Raw genomic sequence first — 19,539 nt, 5'->3', positions numbered from 1 at the left:
AAAGAACATTGCTGCACGCCTGAAATTTGCAAAAGAACAAATTGACATTCCAACAGTGGTATTTGGCAAAATGTTTTGTGGACTAATGAAACGAAGATTGAACTATTTGGAAAAACACACAGCACTACATCTGGCATAGAAAGGGCACGCAATATCATTATGAAAACATCATCCCAACTGTAAAGTATTATGGAGAAGACCTGTTGATTTGGGCCTGCTTTGCTGCATCAGGGTATGGCCAGCTTGCAATCATTGAGGGGAAGATAAATTCCCAAGTTTATCAGACAATTCTTCAGGATAATGTGTGAATGTCTGTAGGAGGAATGTCTGGGTGATGCAACAGGACAAAGACCCAAAACACCGGAGCAAGTCCAGAGGAGAATGGCTTCAGAAAAACAAAATCCGCCTTTTGGAGTGGCCAAGTCAAAGCCCAGACCTCAACACAATAGAGATTTTATGGATTGACTTGAAGAACGGCATACACATGAGACGTCCAAATATTGAAGCGTGAGCGCTCTTTTGCTGTTAACTGTCATATTAGCAGAAACTTTAAAAAGAGGGCGTTTACTGTGACCTTGTTTGAGGGTGAGAGGTGCACAAACACGCAGGAGAGAGTGAGAGAGTCCGGTTCTTCAAAGCACTGTAAACTTCCCTCACCACACCGTAAGGCCTGCCTCTCCCCTCATTCGATTGGAAAATGGAAAGACGCGAATGACGTCGTGCGCTTTTCCGCTCTCAGTGCTCCTTCAAAAGCGCGTGCTGCGACTGGCAGCAAAAACCGCAAGCCGTTCGGCACGCATAAACGCTCCCTGCCCAAAAAATATCATTCAAAAAAAGGCGCCTGCAACTTCCATAAACACGTTTGATGTGGTTGGCCACTAAGTGTGTTCAATAAAGACATAAAAGATCAGAAGTTGTGTTATTTTTTTAGACACATTATGTTAGATGGAGATCAGATCACATTTTATGAAAAAATTATTTTAAAAAAATGAAAATCTAAAAGATTCACATTTTTCCTTGCCACCATATATAGTATAAGGAGGTATGTACTTTGATAAGTATATTGCGAATACAATTAGAAAAAAAATTATATTTAAAGGGCCCATAGCATGAAAACCTGGTAAAATGTTCGCTGCAAGCATGTCAAAAATAGGTAATATAAATGTGGCTCCCCTTGTGATATCAGAAGGGGATCTTATTATAATAATAACACTCCTTAATCTGCACTATCCAAACATGGCACTGCCATTTAGTGCAGAGAGTGAGAAAAAATAATTGACAGAACAACTGAGTTTCAATTTCAACAAACCACCATCATTGTGATCTGTGTTTGCATTTTAAAGGACACGTTTAAAGGACGCAGTTTTGCTTGGACCTACAAAGTGGCAACTTCAACCCGCCACAACAAACCATCCATATATACGATATTTTGAGCCAGAGTTTCACACATGTACTCCGGAGACACCAAAGACCCATTCCACATCCCAAAGGGGCCATTTCACAAGACCTTTCTAAGATGCCAAATAAATCTCTGGTGTCCCCAGAGCACAAACGCGAAGTTCCAGCTCAAAATACCACATAAATAATTTATTACAGCACGCTAAAACAGCGACTTTGTAGGTGTGTGCAAAAATGTGCTGTTTTGGGTGTGTCCTTTAAAATAGGGGTGCACCGAAATTTCGGTCGCCGAAATTTTCGGTCGAAAATGGCATTCTGTTTCGGCCGAAATAAAAAATCCAGCCGAAAAAGTCAACCGAAAATGAATGTTAACTGCGCCCCTCCCATCCATGCACTAGCGCTTAGGTTTCACTCACGGTGATCAGTCGTCTCCCACCCCTCCCCTTCATGCTCAAGCAGGTTTCACTCACGGTCGAGCTGTTTGCACGCGTCTGCAAAGATTAAGCATGTCTTGATGTGTAAACTTTAGAGAGAGTCGCGCTAATATGTCTCATACTGTAATCCATTAACATACATTCGGCGAATAAAGCAACGAAACACAACGTAACGTTTTTATGTGGAGCGACTGTTGCGCTGTTTGGGATCCACCCTCGTTCTCTATGTGTGCGCGCGCGTTTAATAGTGCACATACGAGAGAAACGCGTTTAAAAAAAAAAAACAAGCAAACATAAAATCTCTCTGTTATTGACAGGGCACATATAAACAAAATTATCTCCACAGTATTCTTTTTCTTATAAAAACATTTGTTTATGTCTTAAGTGTATGTATAGATTACAGTCAGATTAACCTACGTAAGTCTGTGTCATTAATGTTAATCAAACAACCCATGACAAAGAGACAAATAGCTCTAAAAATAATAATACATTTAATTTATTGTGTTATGATTCATTTAATTTGATTTCTGTACCTAATGCTAATTTCAGACCTTATTAATGTACAACTTTGTTCTTTTTTGTAAATGTTTGCAATTTCTTTATTGTTTATTAGATTTTTTCCCACCTGCTTTTTGCTGATCCGAAAAATAATCTGATCTGTGCCTCAAAAACTGTAATGTGATCCGAACTGTGAGGTTTTTTTTATCCATCACACACCCCTAGTAAAGTTAGTACACAGTGATAGCCATAAATGCAATTGTACTTATAATTGGCATAATAATTTCTTTCGGTGTTTCGGTTTTTCGGCCTTGGTTTCCTTTTTTCGGTTTTGGCCAAGAATTTTCATTTCGGTGCATCCCTACTTTAAAATGCAAATGAGCTGATGAAATTCAAACACTGATAACAATGATGGTGGTTTGTTGAAATTGAAACTTAATTGTGCTGTGAATTTTTTTCTCTGTCTCTCCCTCTCTGCACTAAATGGCAGTGCTGTGGTTGGATAGTGCAGATTAAGGTGTGGTATTATTATAATAAGAGCTCCTTCTGACATCATAAGGAGAGCCAAATTTCAACTACCTATCCTTTCACATGCTTGCAGAGAATGGAAGTTACTTTGTTAATCTTTTTCACATTTTCTAGGTTGATAGAAGCACTGGGGACCCAATTGTAGTACTTAAACATGGAAAAAGTCAGATTTTCATGCCATGGCCCCTTCAAAAAATTATTGAAATGGGGCCCTTAAAAGTAAATGAAAGTAAGATAATTACAAACACAGTTTTTCAACACTTTACCATGTCCCTCCATCAACCCAGCCGAACAAACACATATCTCTCTTCTCTCAATGCGTACACCTAAACTTAACTTGATATTTCGCAGAGTCTGCTCAATGTACTAACATTAGTACAGGCGTGTTGGTTATGTTGACTGTAGTTTAAGCAAGAGGGGGAGTAGTCAGGAGTGATGATGTTACTGTGCCCAAGGTCGAGTGCTACAAACTAAGTGCTCTTCCGCCATACAATATAGTTATATTTTTTACCATACTTCCTCGTGTAACTACTCATGTAACAGTCTTTGAATAGGGAAAACATGGAAGTGTTTGGTGGCTATTAAATTCATCCCTGTTTGGATCCTAATGAATGAATGGTGCTTGGCTAAATGCTAACACATTCACGCCACACTTTACAACAAATAAAGGCAGGGTGCATGAAAGCCAATGTTGATATTTGAAATCATCTAAACAAACACACCCTTACCCTAATAGAATCTGGACCTTCTTTTGATAGACCCGCCCCACACATACGCAACCCAGGCAACGATGTCATTTAGTAGACATGCTGCTAATTGGCTACAAGTGTGTTTTGATAGTCGGCCTGTCTCCCTTTTCCAAAACGTTTTTTTTTAGAAATTGTGCACCCCACCTTTAAGTGCACACATTGAGAAAAGAGAGGTTTGTATTAATTCATCTAAGTTGAGGGAAGAACATGGTAAATATTGAAAAATGATTGTGTTTTCCTTTAAGAAAAATTAAAGAACTACAACAGTTCAAATCAACAACTGTAGTTTTAACCTTTCTCAAACAGACATCCTTTTCTGCATTCTTGATGCTCTCTGTCCTCCTCTGTCCCTTGCCCCAGTAAACCATTTTGGCAGTGCCTTCTCAGCTTCTTGCTGGTTGACCTTGGACATCAGGGCGTTGTTCTTAAGAGCATCTGCAAAACCAAATACATTTTTAAGATAAAGAAATATTAAAAATGGCACATTTGTACTTTTTACAATGACAGTCTTTGGCATACAGTAGGTATTAAAGGATGGATACTCGAACCGAGCCAGCGGGACCCGACGGTACCCGACGGGCCGGGTTCGGATAGATATTTAGAAATTATGTTCGGGTTGTGCTCGGTGCAATAAGGCATTGAACATTTGAAATTTAAAACAGCTTATTATAATATGTAGGCAGCCAATGGGCCTGTTTATAGCGATAGTTCATCTTAAAATGAAACACGCGCATTCACACATCACCTTCTTATTCATCTAATGTTTAATAGCGGGTTGCAAAACAACTTCATAGGTGCATACTGCCACCTACTGTATCGGGTGCACAGAATGAGGGCGTAGGGGCTGCCGTTTCTCTGGGGATAATGTTGTATTAGAGGTAAAAAATGATATAAATACTGTTCGGTTTCTCGCACAAACCGAAGGTTTTGTGTCTTAAGTAGGACACGGATGTGTCGTCACGAGCTGCAGGGTTTTATTTGGATTTGTCTGTGCATGTTTTTTTTCTCTTTCGGTTTTTGTTACCATCCACTTATACAACTGACAGACTGAAACTGTTGGAGTTAAAAATCTACATTTGTGTTCTACTGAAGAAACAAAGTCACCTACCTCTTGGATGGCCTGGGGGTAAGCTGATAAACATAAGTTTCATTTTAAGATGAACTATCGTCATCCATCTTCATGTGTGCGGAAATGTGTTTATGTTGAATAACAGCTACTCAGGATCTGAAAAAAATCCATAAAAATGACAAAATTATATGAGTTAACAGCTACTGTTAAAGTTCACTAACCAAGTCTATACTATACAGTATGTACGCTAAAAAAAAATTCATGTAAAGGTAGGCATAGAAGTCAACAGTCTTGTTATAACGCTGCACCTAATTGCTTCCCTACATCCAAAATGACATTAAAACTTGTAATAGATATCAGTGATCAAACTGAGCAAACAAAATAGTGCTCTTACTAGATGCAGCCAAACGAAAACGTGATTTCCATAGGAGGGGACAGCAGTCAATATTTTACTTGAGTAAAAATACAGTAATTCGTGTTATCTAATATTATCAAACTAATGTGTCACAAAAAGCACTCACATCTGAACAAACATTACTTTTTAGAGCGAATCAGACGCCAATCGTCGATGGATTTTCTTCCTGCTGTGATTCAAGTGAACATTTCTGAAAGCGCGTTAACTTACTTTGTCAGCTCGCGTGCGTTTATCCGGGTCTGACGCACAGGTCGCGCGAGCATTTTCGTCTTCGAATACATTTCCCGCTTCTGTTTCAGTAGATTGATAGTTCACTTGCATCCACTCCTTGGCGTGTTTTTAAGTTTCACGTTACGAGCGAGAAGTGCTGCAGCCTGCAGATGTACAGATGATTCAGATCTTGCAGCAAACGGAACAAATCATTCAAACTGATTCAAACCGTTCAATCAATAGCTAGTTTAGAATCGACCCGGTACAAAACAGTAATTCATTTGCAATATTTTGTGAAGAACCGACTCGTTCAAAAGAGTCATTCATTCACAAATCAAATGCTTCGGCAAATTATGAAATAATAATAATAATCTGAAGTTCGCATTTCGTACTGCATTAAAATAAAGTGCGTCGTGCAAAACTGAGGGCATGTCAATAGAAATATCATCGAGTTACGAGTAAAAGTAAAAATACCCACTATAACTGTTATCCTAAAGCGCTTCTTAAGTAAATGTTACGTTAACAGAGTAAATGTAATGTTTTAAAACTCTAACAATTTAAACACAAGGTTGATTTTCGCAACCTCGACCGTACGCATTCACCAAACGTTATCCCGGCGAGCTTCGCCACTGATTTAGAATAACATCCAAGAATATTTTAATGTTTGACTACTTGAATATACTTTTTATCAACAGTTTAATGTCATATATTGTAATAAAACAGATCTACTCACCACACTTCGAGCTTGCAGCACTCCAGTGAAGACAGCAATGTACCAGCTCTACGTTAACTGGCTCAGGAGAACAATGCGCATGTCCTTTCTTTCTTGGCGCCGTTTTTTTAAACGAATACAACATAGTGATGATGCAGGACAAATCACTTTTTAGCATTAATACTGCATTTTCTGTAGGATACACATATAATTCGAGTTTATTGCAATACACGTACACACACACAAACACACACACACAATGTCTACGGTTTAGAATTTGTATGGGCCTGTATCTGCATAAATATACCCCAAAACACAATGTGCATATAGCCCTTACGAAAATTTACCATGGTTTTATTGTGGTAAAAGTGTAAACATGTTTTTTTGGTGTATTGGTTACTAGCAAAACCATGGTTCTACTATGTTTTTTGTTTTTGTTTTAACTATAGTAAAACCATGGTTAATTTTCTACATGAAAGTATAATAGCCCATTGAAAAAAGAGACAGCCTAGCTAACGAAAATTAAGCATGTTTTTTTGTGGTACAGTAAAATGTTTTTTGGTATTGATTAGGCCTACTATTGGCAAAACCATGGTTTTACTAGAGTATGTTTTTTTTTTTTTGTTTAAACTGTAGTAAACCATTTAATTTAATTTAATTATTTAATTTTCATAAGGGTATATTTTGGAAAACTGTAGCCCATAGACCCCAAATAAATAAAATCCAGTAGCCATTCACGCAGTGACGGCCGCGTGGTGACTTCTTTATCGAGGGCACATGATGCAAATCTCATCACAACATGTAGCCTGTCATGTGTGTGGCATGAATTTAGTGTAGTGTCTTGCAAGTATTTTGTGAGCGCCTCTTTAATTACAAATCCTTTCGATGTGTGTCCAGCAGGCACGATGCATGATGCACATGGTTCACATGACGCAACAAACACATATTTTGACATGATGAGCAACACACATGACACCCCAAACACAAATTTTTGAATCCTTCACAAGAGAAGTCACCAGCCACCCCTGCACCACACCATAGTTGGTGAAACAAACTGTAAACTTATTTCTGAAATCTGATTGGTTGATTGAAATGTTACCCCCGGGTCAACATAAAGTTGCCCTGAGGACATCAACCACTTGGCAAAATCAGGAGAGCCTAGTTGCTCAATGCTCTTCTCATGGACCTAAACTCATGGACTCAGCATGACTCAGCTTGTCTCAATGTTGGCTAAACATTCTAAACACTTTCAGTATTGAAGGTCTGGCCAGAGCATGATAGAGGCCTTTGGTGTATGGTGATAATTCACTTAGTATCTATCAAAACATAAAATCAGTTCTACATATGAACAAATCCTCTCAGTATAGCAAACATTGGAGACAATGTAAATAAAAGATTTTTGTGCAGTTTTGACTGTTTAATTTATTAAAATTACACTCAGACATCCCACCCTACAAAAACTGATTGGGAAGGAAGCTCACCAACAAGCCCCCGCAAAAAAAAACATACATTTAAAATAATTAAATCATCAATATAAATTATATATTATTTTGTGTTATATTGTTTATTAGCCTACTTTAATATGGTTGCTCTTTTAACAGCTATAAAATATATGTACAATTATGAAGGACACCTTAAACTCCTTTGACCCTATATTTATAAAAAACTACACATATTTAAAATAAGATAAAAAGGAACAAATAAAGATAGGATCAAATGTTTTTGTTTTGTTTAAAAGCAGAGGGTTTACACACAGATACACTTTTATGTACTTGAAAAATAAAGTAAATATTGTATTATTTTCCAGTGTTTTTTTTGGACACTCTGTCATTTACTGTACATTGTAAATAAACTACTGTACAGTGGTTTACTGAGCTGAAGAGAGAGGTTGATTGTAAGCCTGCCCACAGTGAAAACTGATTGGTCTAGATATCAGAATACGGTGAATATGGTCTGTCACTTTCTCACTTTTGCTAATTATGTTAGATCGCTTTAGACTTGCAGGAAAATTTTAACCTGAGCCTGAACCTAACTAATTTTTGCAATGTTTTGTCATCATATTACAAATAACATTTTAAATGCACTAATACCCATGCAAGCTTTGGGTAAAAAATGCAAGGCTTCTGTTACATTGATGCAGCCGTCTTTACTTAGAAGTTATCCTGCAGTCCTTTGGGACTTCATAAACTATTAGGCTACATGTCTTGCTTTTAGCGTCACCATGGTTTGTGAAGTAAGACAGTCTGAAAACATAGGCATAAACCTTTCAGGATCCCTGTTTAAAACAGGGCATGAAATGACAATTACATATGGGGGTCCATGTCGGGAGCTTGTATGGGACTGATTGTGTTTGCCCATTTTGGTCTAATATGATTTGACAGAAAGGGTCCCATAAGTGTTTCCTTATTTAGAATCCATATACTCATGACCTATGTGGGTCCCACTTTGGGCCCATATAAGGAGTCTTTATAGGAATTATTGTGTTTGCCCATGTTGTACCCATATGGTTTGGCCGAAAGGGTCCCAAATGTGTATCCTCATTCAAAACCCATAAACTCATGACCTATGTGGGTCCCACTTCAGACCCATATAAGAAGCCTACATGGGAATAATTGTGTTTGCCCATGTTTTACCCATATGGCTTGGCCCAAAGGGTCCCATATGTGTTTCCTTATTCAAAACACATATACAGGTGACCTATGTGGGTCCCACTTCTAAACCATATAAGAAGCCTATATGGGAATAATTGTGTTTGCCCATGTTGTACCCATATGGTTTGGCCAAAAGGGCCCCATATGCGTTTTCTTATTCAAAAGACATATACAGGTGACCTATGTGGGTCCCACTTTCGGGCCATATAAGGAGCCTATATGGGAATAATTGTGTTTGCCCATGTTGTACCCATATGGTTTGGCCAAAAGGGCCCCATATGCGTTTCCTTATTCAAAAGACATATACAGGTGACCTATGTGGGTCCCACTTTCGGCCCATATAAGGAGCCTATATGGGAATTATTGTGTTTGCCCATGTTGTACCCATATGGTTTGGCCAAAAGGGCCCCATATGTGTTTCCTTATTCAAAAGACATATACAGGTGACCTATGTGGGTCCCACTTTCGGCCCATATAAGGAGCCTATATGGGAATATTTGTGTTTGCCCATGTTGTACCCATATGGTTTGGCCAAAAGGGCCCCATATGTGTTTCCTTATTCAAAAGACATATACAGGTGACCTATGTGGGTCCCACTTTCGGCCCATATAAGGAGCCTATATGGGAATATTTGTGTTTGCCCATGTTGTACCCATATGGTTTGGCCAAAAGGGCCCCATATGTGTTTCCTTATTCAAAAGACATATACAGGTGACCTATGTGGGTCCCACTTTCGGCCCATGTAAGGAGCCTATTTGGGAATATTTGTGTTTGTCCATGTTGTAACCATATGGTTTGGCCAATAGGGTTCCATATGTGTTTCCTTATTCAAAACACATATACAGGTGACCTATGTGGGTCCCACTTTCAGCCCATATAAGGAGCCTATATGGGAATAATTGTGTTTGCCCATGTTGTACCCATATGGTTTGGCCAAAAGGGCCCCATATGTGTTTCCTTATTCAAAACACAGACATGTGACCTACGTGGGTCCCACTTTCGGCCCATATAAGGAGCCTATATGGGAATAATTGTGTTTGACCATGTTGGACACATATGGTTTGGCCAAAAGGGTCCCATATGTGTTTCCTTATTCAAAACACATATACAGGTGACCTATGTGGGTCCCACTTTGGACCCATATAAGGAATCTATATGGGGATAATTGTGTTTGCCCATGTTGGACCCATATGGTTTGGTTAAAAGGGTCCCATATGTGCTTCCTTATTCAAAACACATATACAGGTGACCTATGTGGGTCCCACTTTCAGCCCATATAAGGAGCCTGTATGGGAATAATTGTGTTTGCCCATGTTGTAACCATATGGTTTGGCCAAAAGTGTCCCATATGTGTTTCCTTATTCAAAAGACATATACAGGTGACCTATGTGGGTCCCACTTTTAGCCCATATAAGGAGCCTGTATGGGAATAATTGTGTTTGCCCATGTTGTAACCATATGGTTTGGCCAAAAGTGTCCCATATGTGTTTCCTTATTCAAAAGACATATACAGGTGACCTATGTGGGTCCCACTTTTAGCCCATATAAGGAGCCTGTATGGGAATAATTGTGTTTGCCCATGTTGTAACCATATGGTTTGGCCAAAAGTGTCCCATATGTGTTTCCTTATTCAAAAGACATATACAGGTGACCTATGTTGGTCCCACTTTTGGCCCATATAAGGAGCCTATATGGGAATATTTGTGTTTGCCCATGATGTATCCATATGGTTTGTCCAATAGGGTCCCATGTGGGTTTCCTTATTCAAAACACATATACAGGTGACCTATGTGGGTCCCACTTTCAGCCCATATAAAGAGCCTATATGGGAATAATTGTGTTTCCCCATGTTGAACCCATATGGTTTGGCCAAAAGGGTCCCATATGTGTTTCCTTATTCAAAACACATATACAGGTGACCTATGTGGGTCCCACTTTGGACCCATATAAGGAACCTATATGGGAATAATTGTGTTTGACCATGTTGGACACATGGTTTGGCCAAAAGGGTCCCATATGTGTTTCCTTATTCAAAACACATATACAGGTGACCTATGTGGGTCCCACTTTGGACCCATATAAGGAATCTATATGGGGATAATTGTGTTTGCCCATGTTGTAACCATATGGTTTGGCCAAAAGTGTCCCATATGTGTTTCCTTATTCAAAAGACATATACAGGTGACCTATGTGGGTCCCACTTTTAGCCCATATAAGGAGCCTGTATGGGAATAATTGTGTTTGCCCATGTTGTAACCATATGGTTTGGCCAAAAGTGTCCCATATGTGTTTCCTTATTCAAAAGACATATACAGGTGACCTATGTGGGTCCCACTTTTAGCCCATATAAGGAGCCTGTATGGGAATAATTGTGTTTGCCCATGTTGTAACCATATGGTTTGGCCAAAAGTGTCCCATATGTGTTTCCTTATTCAAAAGACATATACAGGTGACCTATGTTGGTCCCACTTTTGGCCCATATAAGGAGCCTGTATGGGAATAATTGTGTTTGCCCATGTTGTAACCATATGGTTTGGCCAAAAGTGTCCCATATGTGTTTCCTTATTCAAAAGACATATACAGGTGACCTATGTGGGTCCCACTTTTAGCCCATATAAGGAGCCTGTATGGGAATAATTGTGTTTGCCCATGTTGTAACCATATGGTTTGGCCAAAAGTGTCCCATATGTGTTTCCTTATTCAAAAGACATATACAGGTGACCTATGTGGGTCCCACTTTTAGCCCATATAAGGAGCCTGTATGGGAATAATTGTGTTTGCCCATGTTGTAACCATATGGTTTGGCCAAAAGTGTCCCATATGTGTTTCCTTATTCAAAAGACATATACAGGTGACCTATGTTGGTCCCACTTTCGGCCCATATAAGGAGCCTATATGGGAATAATTGTGTTTGCCCATGTTGTAACCATATGGTTTGGCCAAAAGTGTCCCATATGTGTTTCCTTATTCAAAAGACATATACAGGTGACCTATGTGGGTCCCACTTTTAGCCCATATAAGGAGCCTGTATGGGAATAATTGTGTTTGCCCATGTTGTAACCATATGGTTTGGCCAAAAGTGTCCCATATGTGTTTCCTTATTCAAAAGACATATACAGGTGACCTATGTGGGTCCCACTTTTAGCCCATATAAGGAGCCTGTATGGGAATAATTGTGTTTGCCCATGTTGTAACCATATGGTTTGGCCAAAAGTGTCCCATATGTGTTTCCTTATTCAAAAGACATATACAGGTGACCTATGTTGGTCCCACTTTTGGCCCATATAAGGAGCCTATATGGGAATATTTGTGTTTGCCCATGATGTATCCATATGGTTTGTCCAATAGGGTCCCATGTGGGTTTCCTTATTCAAAACACATATACAGGTGACCTATGTGGGTCCCACTTTCAGCCCATATAAAGAGCCTATATGGGAATAATTGTGTTTGCCCATGTTGAACCCATATGGTTTGGCCAAAAGGGTCCCATATGTGTTTCCTTATTCAAAACACATATACAGGTGACCTATGTGGGTCCCACTTTGGACCCATATAAGGAACCTATATGGGAATAATTGTGTTTGACCATGTTGGACACATATGGTTTGGCCAAAAGGGTCCCATATGTGTTTCCTTATTCAAAACACATATACAGGTGACCTATGTGGGTCCCACTTTGGACCCATATAAGGAATCTATATGGGGATAATTGTGTTTGCCCATGTTGTACCCATATGGTTTGGTTAAAAGGGTCCCATATGTGCTTCCTTATTCAAAACACATATACAGGTGACCTATGTGGGTCCCACTATCAGCCCATATAAGGAGCCTGTATGGGAATAATTGTGTTTGCCCATGTTGTAACCATATGGTTTGGCCAAAAGTGTCCCATATGTGTTTCCTTATTCAAAAGACATATACAGGTGACCTATGTGGGTCCCACTTTTAGCCCATATAAGGAGCCTGTATGGGAATAATTGTGTTTGCCCATGTTGTAACCATATGGTTTGGCCAAAAGTGTCCCATATGTGTTTCCTTATTCAAAAGACATATACAGGTGACCTATGTGGGTCCCACTTTTGGCCCATATAAGGAGCCTATATGGGAATATTTGTGTTTGCCCATGATGTACCCATATGGTTTGTCCAATAGGGTCCCATGTGGGTTTCCTTATTCAAAACACATATACAGGTGACCTATGTGGGTCCCACTTTCAGCCCATATAAAGAGCCTATATGGGAATAATTGTGTTTGCCCATGTTGAACCCATATGGTTTGGCCAAAAGGGTCCCATATGTGTTTCCTTATTCAAAACACATATACAGGTGACCTATGTGGGTCCCACTTTGGACCCATATAAGGAACCTATATGGGAATAATTGTGTTTGACCATGTTGGACACATATGGTTTGGCCAAAAGGGTCCCATATGTGTTTCCTTATTCAAAACACATATACAGGTGACCTATGTGGGTCCCACTTTGGACCCATATAAGGAATCTATATGGGGATAATTGTGTTTGCCCATGTTGTACCCATATGGTTTGGTTAAAAGGGTCCCATATGTGCTTCCTTATTCAAAACACATATACAGGTGACCTATGTGGGTCCCACTTTCAGCCCATATAAGGAGCCTGTATGGGAATAATTGTGTTTGCCCATGTTGTAACCATATGGTTTGGCCAAAAGTGTCCCATATGTGTTTCCTTATTCAAAAGACATATACAGGTGACCTATGTGGGTCCCACTTTTAGCCCATATAAGGAGCCTGTATGGGAATAATTGTGTTTGCCCATGTTGTAACCATATGGTTTGGCCAAAAGTGTCCCATATGTGTTTCCTTATTCAAAAGACATATACAGGTGACCTATGTGGGTCCCACTTTTGGCCCATATAAGGAGCCTATATGGGAATATTTGTGTTTGCCCATGATGTATCCATATGGTTTGTCCAATAGGGTCCCATGTGGGTTTCCTTATTCAAAACACATATACAGGTGACCTATGTGGGTCCCACTTTCAGCCCATATAAAGAGCCTATATGGGAATAATTGTGTTTGCCCATGTTGAACCCATATGGTTTGGCCAAAAGGGTCCCATATGTGTTTCCTTATTCAAAACACATATGCAGGTGACCTATGTTGGTCCCACTTTGGGCCCATATAAGGAGCCTATATGGGGATAATTGTGTTTGCCCATGTTGTACCCATATGGTTTGGCCAAAAGGGTCCCATATGTGTTTCCTTATTCAAAACACATATACAGGTGACCTATGTGGGTCCCACTTTGGGCCCATATAAGGAGCCTATTTGGGAATAATTGTGTTTGCCCATGTTGTACCCATATGGTTCGGCCAAAAGGGTCCCATATGTGTTTCTTATTCAAATACATATACAGGTGACCTATGTGGGTCCCACTTCGGGCCCATATAAGGAGCCTATATGGGAATAATTGTGTTTGCCCATGTTGTACCCATATGGTTTGGCCAAAAGGGCCCCATATGAGTTTCCTTATTCAAAACACAGACATGTGACCTACGTGGGTCCCACTTTCGGCCCATATAAGGAGCCTATATGGGAATAATTGTGTTTGCCCATGTTTTACCCATATGGTTTGGCCAAAAGGGTCCCATATGTGTTTCCTTATTCAAAACACATATATAGGTGACCTATGTGGGTCCCACTTTGGACCCATATAAGGAACCTATATGGGAATAATTGTGTTTGCCCATGTTGGACCCATATGGTTTGGCCAAAAGGGTCCCATTTGTGTTTCCTTATTCAAATCACATATACTCATAACCTATGTGGGTCCCACTTTGGACCCATATAAGGAACCTATATGGGAATTATTGTGTTAGCCCATTTAAGACCCATATTGGTTGCCCAAGAGGGCCCCATATGTGTTTCCTATTATGAGCCCATGCCCTCATTTCCCATTAACATCCCAACTAGGACCCATATAGGGAGCCTATGTTTTTTAACCCATGTGGGGCCTACTACACTAACCCAAGTGAGTCCCATATAAGATGCCCATAATAGGACCATGCCCACTTGGTACCCATGTAGCCCAAGTAAAACCCATGTGGGGCCCACATATACATGTTGGCTGGGTTGGGCTTGATGCGAACTTTGATTTGGAAGAGTACTTGGTCCGCGACTGATGACATTTCACAAGTCCACAAGAACACAAGTACAGACAAGAATGCATATTGAGAAACGGCTCTAAAAACTACAGGTAGGCGAGGTTTTAGGGTTGAAGCTAAAATCTGCAGGACATCGGCACTCCAGGACCAACATTGCCCACCCCTGATCTATACAGTAATGCAGCTACCTCAGACTTTTGTGGCTTTAAAGAAACAGTCATGCCAATCACCATCACATACTTTTTTTAGTGGATCAAAGAAAATATAGCATGCCTTTTCCACATAGTTCAATCATAAAAAAGTAAAAGTTGGATTAATAATTTAAATTATTTGAATAATTATTAAAATATTTTTCAACTTACACTGTATTTTCTCACTTTAAATTAACATTTTAAGTTAAAAAGCTTGATTTTTAGGTGTTACCAGTGGTGTAGTCTACATGATACGCAGGTATACGCCGTATACCCACTAGAAATTGTCAAGGATTTCCGTATACCCACTAAAAATAGCTTGAGGATGCGTAACAGCATGGTTTTCTGACATTTCAAACTTTTAGTCATAATTCAGATGTAAAGCACTGACCAGTAGCATGCTACACTTGCTATTTTAGCGGGTTGAACTGCATATATATTAGGCTATATATTTGGTGTGTTTGAATTCCTGCCGAACTGCGCGATCCGATTCACGTATGAAATCAAATTATAGCGGCGCGAAAGTGACTGGGGAGCAGACTGGTGTGGCACCAGAAGAACCCACAGGCGAGTGACAGCAAAGTACCGCGAGAGCGATTGCATTTATCACATAGAGAAATCTGCTTTGAATCGCTCTCGCGGTACTTTGACATCACCAAAGGGTCTGCTTAGCGCCAAATGAAGTCGAACCTGCAGTGTAGCTGCTCACGCGACACTGTAAACAAACAATCCATGTGAAGTGAACGAGCTGCTGCAATATAAAATCCGCAGAGTTAACAACGCACATGTGAGTAAACAACATTTAAAACATCAGTCCAGTTTATTACTTTATCTGGAGGTAAGGCTCCAAATGCAATAAAATTAGCCCGTAATTATATCCTGATGGTTTTAGCTTTCAGCATGTTTGTTCATAGTGTTAAACTTTCCTTCTCTGTGTTAATTTAATACGTTCAAGATGTATATGATCTTAAACTTTTGTGAGGAAAATCATGTCTGCGTTGATGTTCAATTCAGACTTGCAAATTAAAGATAATTTTCTTCACTTTGGTTTGGGTGTCTAATATTAGGCTACATGATGGTCTTGTAATAATAATTAAGTAAAAGCCTATTTTCATTTTTAGACAATGCTTGTATTATATGCATAAAATAAGCTTTTATTTCAATGACTATGCAAATTAGAGTTAATTCATGGTCATCTTAAATGTGTATTAATTAAAAACATTTACACCATTAAATTACACATGGTAATGTTATCAATAGTTGCCGATAATAGCTATTGAAAGAGTGGATATTTTTTTCTCCTTCAATGCATGTGTTAGCCACGGATTGAACATTGGAAACAGTTTATTTAATTTTAATTAACAGTTGAGTAACTTTTGGCCCTGAGTTAGATGTTGATTAACACTAAACCAGTCTAAAAATCCATCCGGTTTCCTCAGCTGTAAACCCTTTTGACTGTTAAAGTCTTTTTTTCTTATAATAAACTGACATGTTGATAACACATTCAGTTTATGTGTTTATGAGTAAACTTTCAGAATGCTCTGTTACATGAAGATCCATACTGTATGCATCTGTGAGTGTGGTGGTGCGTTGCGCTGGGACGAGTGAGCATAAGGGTGAGAGGGAAAAATCAGAGTATACTCACTACAAAAATCTAGACTACACCACTGGGTGTTACCAACTGAAGAAATGTTTGTATGTTTTTTCACATTACATTTTTCAACTTAAAGTGAGAAAAAAAACGTAAAAGTTGAAAAAACTTAGTTACTAACTTAAGTATTTTTTAAGTAGAGCCAACTTTACTTTCTTTAACAAATCACTGATCAGATTAATAATTTTGATATAAAATAATTATTTATTAAAAAAGTTTGAGAGTAGCACATTCACATAATTCACCAAACTATCTCATAATTATGACCAGCTGTAAACAATCAGCAATCAGGTGTCTACCTGATCAACATGAGTGAAATCCTAGAAACATAAGATTTCAAGTAGTGATGCAAAGTCCGATTCATTTCTGCGAACCGGCTCTTTTTGGACAGTCAAAAAGCTGATTCACCGGTTCCTGACGTCATCAAGAAATGACATCACTACGCATTTATTTTCTAACTAGTTGTATCAATAAAACTTTCAAATAAAGACGTTTGTGTCAACACATTAAAACATTCAAATAAAAAGTTGTTTTTGTGAAGGTACAGCTCATTTATTGCCTTTCATTTACAAGTTAAAAATGTTTGTGGTCACTGATGCACAATTGCGGATGTGTAAGTATAAAGAATAAATAAACTTGTCTTTTAAACTCATTGGTCATCCTTATGTGATTTGCATGCACAATAAATCGTAGGCTACTAAAACTAAAGCTTTTTATAAAACAAGCATATCAAGAAACGAATAAAACAAGAAACTTCGCGCATCAGGCTCGTTCAAATCCCCGGTGAGTGTCAGACTCAGCAGTGTCAGCAACTCATCCTTCAGAATCGTCGGCAATCCTCACCTCGACAATCATCGACAAACTTCGTTTGGTTCTTTTGAGTTCGACGTGCTATTTCGGCTCTGCGTCCTGCGTCATCAACCCGGAACCTATGCCCAAAACTAAAGTTCGATTCAGTTCGATTTGTGAACCGGCTCGACCGGTTACTTCCTGAGAACCGGCTCAAAAGAACGATTCGTTCAAGAACCTAACCCACTCATTTCAAGAGTGGATAACAAATCAAGAGTGTAGTGGTGGTAAAAAGAGGATAAATAAATAAATAAAGACCTTAATTAAATAATGACAAAATGACACACACACAGATTTTTTGTTGTGTTTTATGTAGTTTTAGTTTTAAGTACAAATGTGACATTGCTGACTGTAAGTATAGCAGCATCCACCTGCCAGTCTTTTTGTAGAGACTGTACAAAACACTTTCACTATAAGAGAAAAGCTGCAGGCATGCTGCGATTTCACCTCTTAGCACATTTAGTTTGAAACTCCCTCTAGACACAATTTAAGTCATCATTCTCTAAACTTCTTCCTTTCCATTGGCCTGGAAACCAACCACCAAACCCTTGCATGATGGTACCAAGTTGTGCAGACATCACTTAAAAACTTTAAAAATGAATGTATTAGTAGTTTTAGTTGGAAACTGGTTGTGATGTTTCTGTAACTCAATCCTCCAAACATTACAATCATGGGTTTGATTTCCACCCAAATTCACATTCTGAAAAAAAACAGATATTTTAAACATATTGTAAGTACCTTTAGAGAACCAGTAGACACTACGGTATTATTTTTTTTCTAGTCTAGTGTTATGAGCGGAGTCTCATGTGGGTATACATCACTTCAACCATATTTGTCAAAGGTACTATTCATTTCTTTTGGGTACAGCTTTTTAATGTGAAAAGAATTGATTGCACTTTTAAAGAGAAGTTGATAGATGTACTGCACAGGCAGTAACCTTTGTCTTATTGCTTGTTTCTCACAAAATCACTTCTCTTTACTTTCAGTAAAACTTTGTAAGGACAAAGCCATTCGATTCACTTATACATCAAATACAAGAATCAATGCTCGCTTCAAAGCACACGATGGCATCTTTATTCTGCACGACGATCTATTCAAGATTCCTGACCTTTACTTGATGCTGAAAGTCTTGCGGTTTCAAAGACGACTATGGATGTTTTTTCAATACACTTTACTGTATAATATCTTATCTAGATGTTCATAATCTACTATTATGTTTTACAAATAGAGGTCAGTAAGAGTCTTACAAAGTAGTTAAAGACATAGAAATTGAAGTATGTTTATTTGGCATTACATTACTCAGTCAGTATTAAATATATCAAGGTAAATTTTTTACAACATTTTCTTTACATTTATGTATGATGAGTTTACAGTAAAAAAAGAAAACAGTAAATAACAAAAAAATGACTTTAGCTGGGTTTTCACAGGAAGGGTCACAATATTGATGAAGCAAGCAACACTTCTAGCAATCGTCTGAAAGCATCTCGGTACACTTAACAACTCCACAGCAATATGCCCTATGATCCACTCAAGATCCTCCAACAACTGAATGGCAACATTTATTGACCGATAAGTAATGAAGGATCGAATCAGCTCCCTCATAAGTCCAACAAATATTGATGTTAACAGCTGATGGCAGATTCTTTCAGCAATAACGACTCTGATTAAGGATTCATTGGGTTGTTAAGTGAAGTATAAGCTAAATTGGGTTCACCCCTAATAGATAGATAAGATAGTTTGGAGCTACCAAAGAAAAAAAATGAGGTGATGAAGGACGCCAAGAAGGTAAATTGGTTTCTGTAGGGATGCGCTTCCTCTTTATTTATATAAAGAGATGTTTATATGGATGATTGCGTTTCACTTCAAGATAACACAAGGAAAGAGCATGTCGCAAAGACAATGAATAACCGTTTGGTGTAAAGCTTGATCTACAAAGAAGGATCCTCTGAGGCATCAGTACAAAGAAACTTTTGAAACAGTTCAAATTAGCACATCCACCAAGACAAGTGAGAATTCAGCAATAGAAGTAGGTTTTTAGAGT

General features: G+C 38.7%; 1 long non-coding RNA gene across 1 annotated transcript; it reads right to left on the bottom strand.

Annotated features, from left to right (window-relative positions):
• Nucleotides 1–2,967: 2,967 nt before the first annotated feature.
• On the bottom strand, nucleotides 2,968–6,620 carry LOC129437235 (uncharacterized). The gene is made up of 4 exons (XR_008642194.2): nucleotides 6,035–6,620; nucleotides 5,302–5,465; nucleotides 4,716–4,832; nucleotides 2,968–4,042 (listed from the first exon to the last, which is right to left on the bottom strand). It is a non-coding gene; the product is annotated as an uncharacterized lncRNA (long non-coding RNA).
• Between the last annotated feature and the right edge of the window lie 12,919 nt (nucleotides 6,621–19,539).

This window comes from Misgurnus anguillicaudatus, chromosome 23, assembly GCF_027580225.2.
Source record: "Misgurnus anguillicaudatus chromosome 23, ASM2758022v2, whole genome shotgun sequence".
Classification (NCBI taxonomy): Eukaryota; Metazoa; Chordata; class Actinopteri; order Cypriniformes; family Cobitidae; genus Misgurnus; species Misgurnus anguillicaudatus.
Note: the sequence above shows the minus strand (reverse complement) of the source record. Positions and strands in the feature narration are given on the sequence as shown.